The 7,752-nt window shown below is 38.6% G+C and overlaps 1 long non-coding RNA gene across 1 annotated transcript; it reads right to left on the minus strand.

Annotated features, from left to right (window-relative positions):
• Positions 1-5,845: 5,845 nt before the first annotated feature.
• LOC136690750 (uncharacterized) lies at positions 5,846-6,992 on the minus strand. Its single transcript, XR_010801776.1, has 3 exons — positions 6,947-6,992; positions 6,773-6,848; positions 5,846-6,688 (listed from the first exon to the last, which is right to left on the minus strand). It is a non-coding gene; the product is annotated as an uncharacterized lncRNA (long non-coding RNA).
• Between the last annotated feature and the right edge of the window lie 760 nt (positions 6,993-7,752).

The raw sequence follows: 7,752 nt of genomic DNA on the forward strand, positions 1-7,752 counted from the left end.
TTCTTAGAGACGGACAACTTCTCATCAACTCTGTAAGTTCTCCGGTATCCATGGTTATTGATAATCTATGAGAACGTTTCGACGACTATTGATTTCCAAAATTGAATCAAAACTGGCATACACAATTAGATTCACAGTCCTCGGAAGAGGGTTTCGAAATCTGAGTTCCAGTCTCATATTACCCGACTTTATTAAAGATAGATGCTGCCCACAGTCATCATCGGGTGTCAGGTTGAATGCGACCAGAGTGTAACCTTGGGTGTAGTCTTGTCTGTTTATAGACAACCCCTGATCTTTAAGTTGTTTTCCTGAAGCTAAAATTAAGGAATGAAACTCACGGACCACATTCCCGTTTTGAAAATCCGGCTGGAATGGCTTTGCAGGGTGTTGTGTCCCATCTACATACAGAGCTATAAACTCTGTATCGTAATGTTTAAAATTAAACGGATTTTTATTGTATACACCGCTGAAAGCGTCATTATCGACCATTCCGAAAATTAATGTTTTAGGAAGGGGTCCGAGGAACAGGTTCTCTTGGGTACAGATACGACTGCCTGCGGGTAGACTGAAGGTTTTCATAGAGACCCTCTCTAACGGATATTTAGCTGTAGCGTTAAGTAACGCCTGCGCATGACCCAGTTTCACAGCTGGAGAAACTGTTACTTTTTTCACAAACAGCGATGCTGAGAGTAATTTGAGATTGTAATCCCTCGGTCCTTCTTTCATTAGACAAAATTCCTCTTTACTTCGAACCATTTTAATTTTTAAATCAACTCCGTTTAGTAAAAGTTTATCTTGAAAAAATATATCAGAATGGATGTGCCCGATCAAATCAAAGGTTTTACTTTCTGAGCTAAAAAGAGCCCTGTTTTTTAATCCATTATTACGACCTTGAGGGTCGGTTACATCCATCTGACCGGCTGTATCTTTATAAAACAACCCGGTTGAAAATTGCGTTTGCAAGGCGTCTGCGCCATAATTCATGATACACTCCATTATTGATCTGTATGGGTAAGTATTGCTTGATTGACTGATGAGGCGATCCCCAAGCATAACATCTACTTGTGAAAATAGAGATGCTATGGGATAGTTAATCATTCCGACCTTGGCATCGTTAGCAATATTTGACCCGTCAGGATTTGTAATCTTACATCTTAGATGTAAAAAGGTGTTGTTCAAGTCCAGGTAGTCTTCTCCATTTCCTGCTACGTAAAACTCCAAGGGTCCGGTGTGCGTCTGATAAAGCGTAGCTCGTGACTTGACACCTGTGATGAAACAGAGCCCTCTATCCTTATGTAAATAAAACAAAGAGGTACCCCGTGGGTCACCCCACTATCATCTTTCGTGATTTCCAACCGTTGGAAAAATATTTTGGGCTTATTAGAGCAAAAGTTCTCCCCCCTAAGGGCTTGTGGGCCCCTGTTCTCCCTTATAGAGTGAAAAGCAAACTCTTGTTTCCTTTGTGTCGGACGTGTGCTGAACAACAAATGCAAAACTGTAAACACTCGGATGAGGAGAGGGCCCTGACAGGTAGTTGGTGTAGCGTTGAGGTGATGAAAGCCATTGAGAAGGGGTACAGAGTGTTGAAGGTGTTTGAAATATGGCACTTCCCTAATCATTCGAAATATTTGTTTACAGAATACATCGACAGGTTTCTGCAGACAAAACAGGAGAGTTCAGGTTATCCCTCCTGGGTGGTGAATGAGGCCGATAAAAAAGAGTACATTCAAAAGTATGAGGAGAATGAAGGGATCAAACTAGAACAATCACGCATTGAAGTTAATCCTGCGCAGAGATCTGTGGCTAAACTGGCTTTGAATTCTTTATGGGGAAAAATGTGTCAGAGAACAGACAGGACAAACACTACACTGATCAAAGACCCTAGTGAGTTTTTACAATTCATATTCTCGGATATGTATAACGTAAGTCATTTCTCCTTTCTGAATCAGGAGGTGGCATTGGTGCAGTGGCGTTACGCAGACGATAGATGTCTCAAACCGGGTAACGCTAATGTATTTATAGGTATTTTCACCACAGCCTATGCTAGACTTGAATTATACAATGTGATAGATCAACTACAGCAGAGATGCTTATACACGGATACTGACAGCGTCATTTTCAAAAGTAAAGAAGGTGACTGGATGCCTCCTCTAAGTGATTACTTAGGAGGCCTTACGAGTGAATTGGACACAGGTGATCAAATAGTAGAATTTGTCAGCGGGGGTCCGAAAACCTATGGTTACCGCACTCTCAAAGGGAAGACTACGATGAAAGTTAAGGGTATTACTTTAAACTACACCAATGGTGAAATTGTTAACTTGAAATCCTTGACAGAACTGGTTAATGAACATGTGAAAAATCCTAATTCTAACGCTGAAATTATGACTACCCACAATCAAATTGTGAGAGATAAAAGAGGCTTTCACTTAAAAAACAAATCACTGATGAAAAGGTTCAGAGTTGTGTACGATAAACGTGTTCTCTTACCCGATTTCACAACATTACCATACGGATATTAAATAACTAACTAAAAATGATTCATCCAAGGGGATTTGATTCTAGACTTCAGCTTCCTTTTTCTTGTATAGTGTGTGGACCAAGCAATAGTGGAAAATCTTTTTTTATCAAAATGTTGTTGGAAAATTGTAAGGATTCCATGTCAAAAACCCCGGATCAAATTGTATGGTGTTATACGTGCTGGCAACCTCTCTATGATGAACTGCTGAACAAAATAAACATACGTTTTGTTCAAGGAATACCCGACTCTTTGTGTGATGATGAACTCTTTCCACCGCACAAAACAAATTTATTGGTAATCGATGATCTGATGGAAACAGCTAGCAAGAACGAGGAGGTAGAGAAGGCTTTTACAAAATATACACACCACAGAAACCTGAGCGTCATCTACTTGGTTCAAAATCTGTTTTTTCAAGGAAAAAGTAGCAGAACCATCAACTTAAACACCAACTACCTGTCAGGGCCCTCTCCTCATCCGAGTGTTTACAGTTTTGCATTTGTTGTTCAGCACACGTCCGACACAAAGGAAACAAGAGTTTGCTTTTCACTCTATAAGGGAGAACAGGGGCCCACAAGCCCTTAGGGGGGAGAACTTTTGCTCTAATAAGCCCAAAATATTTTTCCAACGGTTGGAAATCACGAAAGATGATAGTGGGGTGACCCACGGGGTACCTCTTTGTTTTATTTACATAAGGATAGAGGGACGTGAAATCATAGTAATCAATCCTTTCACCGGGCTGTGCTACATAATGGAGATGTAATGCGTTTGTTCGACCACCAAACAGAGCATCTCGCGGTTTTATGCGCTCAGGGAAGTCAAAGCGGGACATAAACAATTTAACATCCTGGTTTGATCTTTTCATCTCATTCCAGGTATGCTCCCACATCATAGTTACGTTCAGTTTGAAAGTGTTTTGTAAAGTCTGAATTCTATCCATAGAATTTTGATAAACATCCCCAAAGGATTGTGAACTCTTACTTAGAGGATGTGGTAAATTTGAAGGAAAACATTTATCACATCCGTGATAAAAACATCCTAAAAACTCAAAAGCCTTACGTTCACTACCGTCGTCATAATAACCATCCACAAAATAGTTTCCGAATTTGACCTCACCTTCATTGAGGGCATGTCGGATGGGGATCTTGTCTCTCTCAGAGATGTACTCGAGCCATTGTATGGAAGGTGTTGAGAAAGATTTCTGACCGTCGATGTAATTATCTAATGGCGGGATAGCTAAAATGTTTTCAGACAGAAAGTTGATTCTGAATATTTGTAAACAGACACTAGCTATGGTGATGCATTTGAACGGGTCAACCATTGTACTGCTAAGTATCTCATCCCTGAAAGCTATACAACCTTTTCTCAGAATGTGGACGTCGTTCTTACAATATTGAGCCATTTCTTCCTTAAAGTGAAAGAGCTTTCCTGTACATGTATTGTACCATTCAAAAAATTCTTCTCTTTCTTTGGTCATCATGGTGTCTACCCCGTAGAACTCGGGTTTCGGATAAGGTCCTACATAATTCTGATTTTCCACAGTATTCCAAAAATGTGGGAAATAACCTTTTTTGTCTGATGTGAACCCCATAGCCTTTGGAATAGCGCTCAGTCTCATAGGGAGAAAAGAGAGACTATCGATGTATCTCTGTTTATACTCAACATCTTGAAAACACAAGATTTTACCACCTTGCGCTATGATGTTAGGGGTGATACCTTCCTTCACTAAATGGTTCAACAAAAGGTATGAATCATACCCTCTAGCGTTGTGCGCTATGAATGTATAACTTTTATACTTTTCCTTGCGATACTTTCTAAAGAATGATGCCACGCAATTGTCCCCTTTTGCTGTCCACTCCCTACCTTTGAAATCAATGCAACATATATAATTAGCTACGTGGTAACCTGTTTCTTGATTCGTCTCAAAATCGTAAAAGACGTACTTTTCATCGGGAATTTCAAATATTATAGGTTGCATAAAACATTCATGTGTGATTTCTGAATCAACTTTGGCTCCACAGTTTTTACAACGATTGGTTTGACACTGATGCTTTTTCGATCCTTTACTCTGATCCTGCACGGTATTGCATTTAGGGCAGTAGAATCTAGTTTTGCATAAAGTTTGATCACCGCTTGGATCGATCACTGTTTTATGTTTATCATAACAATACTGCGATCTGCAAACCCTTAGACAATCTTCACATTGTACAGTCTTTTTAGACCGTTTAGGACAGTCTTTGTCAAGACATACGTTGCAATGAAAATCGCATTTGTGATGTTTCTGATTGTTAAAGCCGGTGGAACAGTAGGGGCAGACATAGGATGTACCTAAAACACCTTTAAGATTTTTGACGCCGTAATAATGGTTATCTTGCAAGAACAGGTAAACGGTTTTGTCATGAGGCATGTTAGTGTTCTGAAACAAACTATACCCCTTCTTTTCATCACTTCGGTACAACACTATGATTTTGCAGTTCAAATGTTGCTCAAAGCGTGCGATATGTGCAAAGCTAACCATTTCATCTATGGATAAACCTACATCATTTTGCAGTTGCCTCGCTATTTGTTCTACTTCGAAAATGTTTTTCTCAGGATTCAATATTTGAGAAACGCATAAGGCAAAACAGAGGTTATCTTTGTTGTGAAAAACATACAGATGTTTCATCTTTTTCTGAATAAAATCTGTGCTGAAGATACCCGATAGCTTTTTTTTCCCTCCACCCTGAGGAGCGTGCACAATCCGAATAACTAATTGTAAAGTTTCATCGGAAAGTATTTCAAATTTACTCTGGATGGAGTTTTCAAACAACATCAGAAAGGAATTCAGATCGATACCCCCATCATTTATCTGAACACGCGACGAAACATTGAGCGAATCACCCTGAATTTCTACAAACACACCATCACTCGGTCCAACTATTTCACCATTGGCAACATTGAGCATTTCATTTAAAATCTCAAGAACATAATTGTAAAATTCTGCAAAGCTGTCGACGTTACCGAGAGAAAAAAAGTTTATCCTTCTTCTAATTTCTGTGGTGCGGAATCTGTCTAAGCGATTTATATTGATATTTGGGTCAAGATCACCTCCCGTTTGTACATCACCATCGTCAGGTGGATTGTCATTGGGGTTATTCTCAGTATTAGGTGAAGGAGGAGGAGAATTGTCATTGGGGTTATTCTCAATATTAGGTGAAGGAGGAGGAGAGTTGTCATTGGGGTTATTCTCAGTATTAGGTGAAGGAGGAGGAGAATTGTCATTGGGGTTATTCTCAATATTAGGTGAAGGAGGAGGAGAATTGTCATTGGGGTTATTCTCAGTATTAGGTGAAGGAGGAGGAGAATTGTCATTGGGGTTATTCTCAATATTAGGTGATGGAGGAGGAGAATTGTCATTGGGGTTATTCTCAATATTAGGTGAAGGAGGAGAATTGTCATGATAATCAGGACTGGTTAATGAATTTTGACTTAAGTTTATCAGATTATCATTTAATCTCAAAAGACTTTGATTTAGTTCATAGAAAAAATCTGACAAAATTTCAGGATTATTTTCTGAGGTATTAACAGGAGACGTTAAACATTCAAAGTCTGTGGTTGGCTTAGAAGGTTCTGACAAACTGTCATTAAGCTGTTTTACAGCATCTAACAGAAAAGGATTCAGAGTTGTACACGTGTCGTATTCATTGAGTGTGTTTTGTAATTTCGATAAGCTGTGCTCCAGTTCAAAGAAAACATCATGCAAACTTTTAGCTGTATTTTCTGAGGTATTAACAGGAGACTTTAAACATTCAAAGTTTTGGGTTGGATTTACTGACAAACTGTCATTAAGCTGATTTACAGCTTCTAACAGAAAAGGATTCAGAGTTGTGTACGTTTCGTATTCATTCAATTTAGTTTCTAATTTTGAAATACTGCGTTTTAGTTCGCAGATTATCTGAGTGCTATTTAAATCATGTGAAAAAGGACTGATGTTAGGCTTCTTAGCTTCATTGTTTAAAACCTCGTTGTTAGGGCGTTTTTGCGCCATTTGACTAATACAATAAAGCAAATGAATAAATAAACATTAAATAAAATAAGTTTTACATTCTTGAGTCAACAGTCGATGGCTCTTCACAGACGACAGCATTCGTAGAAAGTAGCATCATAATAGTTTCAGATTGTTTTTACTGAAATCTAAGGATGAAAAAATACAAAAAGCTTCAATTAGGACTAGGAAATACACACAAAATTATGAATAACATATTGTACTTTACTTACAGGGGAAGAGCTTCATCATAAGTGGATGTGTTCAAGTAGGAGGTGTCTCCAGTTCATAACTGTTTAGGACGTTTGACTAAAGAGATACGAAAATTTTCATGAATAACATTATAAAATACATATTACATATATATATACACATTTATATATAAATATATATATATATTTACTTACCCTAAGGACTTAGTCTTGGAGCTTGTAAAATATTAGCCATCACGTCTGTTCTTCTTTGTTCTTAATCTAAAAAATAAAAATAAAATAAATAAATAAATATATAAAATTTTTAAAATGAAATATAAAGTAATATTCTTAAATTATTCTTATTTTACGTTATAAATGTCAGTTCTTACCTTTTGGTTCCAGTCCAAGCAGTATATCATCCAAAGTTGAATGTCAGCGTGTAATGCGTAGATTTTTGAGCTCCTAGATATACTGAGTCACTTATCGTAAACTTTTCTGACGTACAGCGAGGAGGAGGGTTTAGGAGGGGCAGCGTTAAGACAGCTTCAAATGTCATTTTTATCGTATGAAAACAGTATGATGAACGATTTTAAAACAATCTTTAATCACTAAAACACCATTAATCATTTAGAACTTGGAGTTAAAAATTAAAAATTTACTTATGTATACCCTGTATGTGTGTGTGGGGGTACGTGCGTGTGTCATAACCGTTTGATGGGGGGAGGGGGGCGGGGTTGGGGTTGAGACCGTTGGACGATTCCTGTAATTCCAATGTGTGTGCGCGATAAAGTGGTGGGGTTCACTTATGTGTGTGCGCGCGATAAAGTGGTGGGGTTCACTTATGTGTGTGCGCGCGATAAAAGGGGTGGGGGGTTCGCTAATGTCTGTGCGCGATAAAGGGGTGGGGTGGTTGATCGTTAGCGATTACGGTAGCGAGTGTGCGTCTGATAAAGCGTAGCTCGTGACTTGACACCTGTGATGAAACAGAGCCTGTGCGCGCGTGTGTGCGCGATAAAGGG

Source organism: Hoplias malabaricus, chromosome 3 (assembly GCF_029633855.1).
Source record: "Hoplias malabaricus isolate fHopMal1 chromosome 3, fHopMal1.hap1, whole genome shotgun sequence".
In the NCBI taxonomy this organism is placed as follows: domain Eukaryota; kingdom Metazoa; phylum Chordata; class Actinopteri; order Characiformes; family Erythrinidae; genus Hoplias; species Hoplias malabaricus.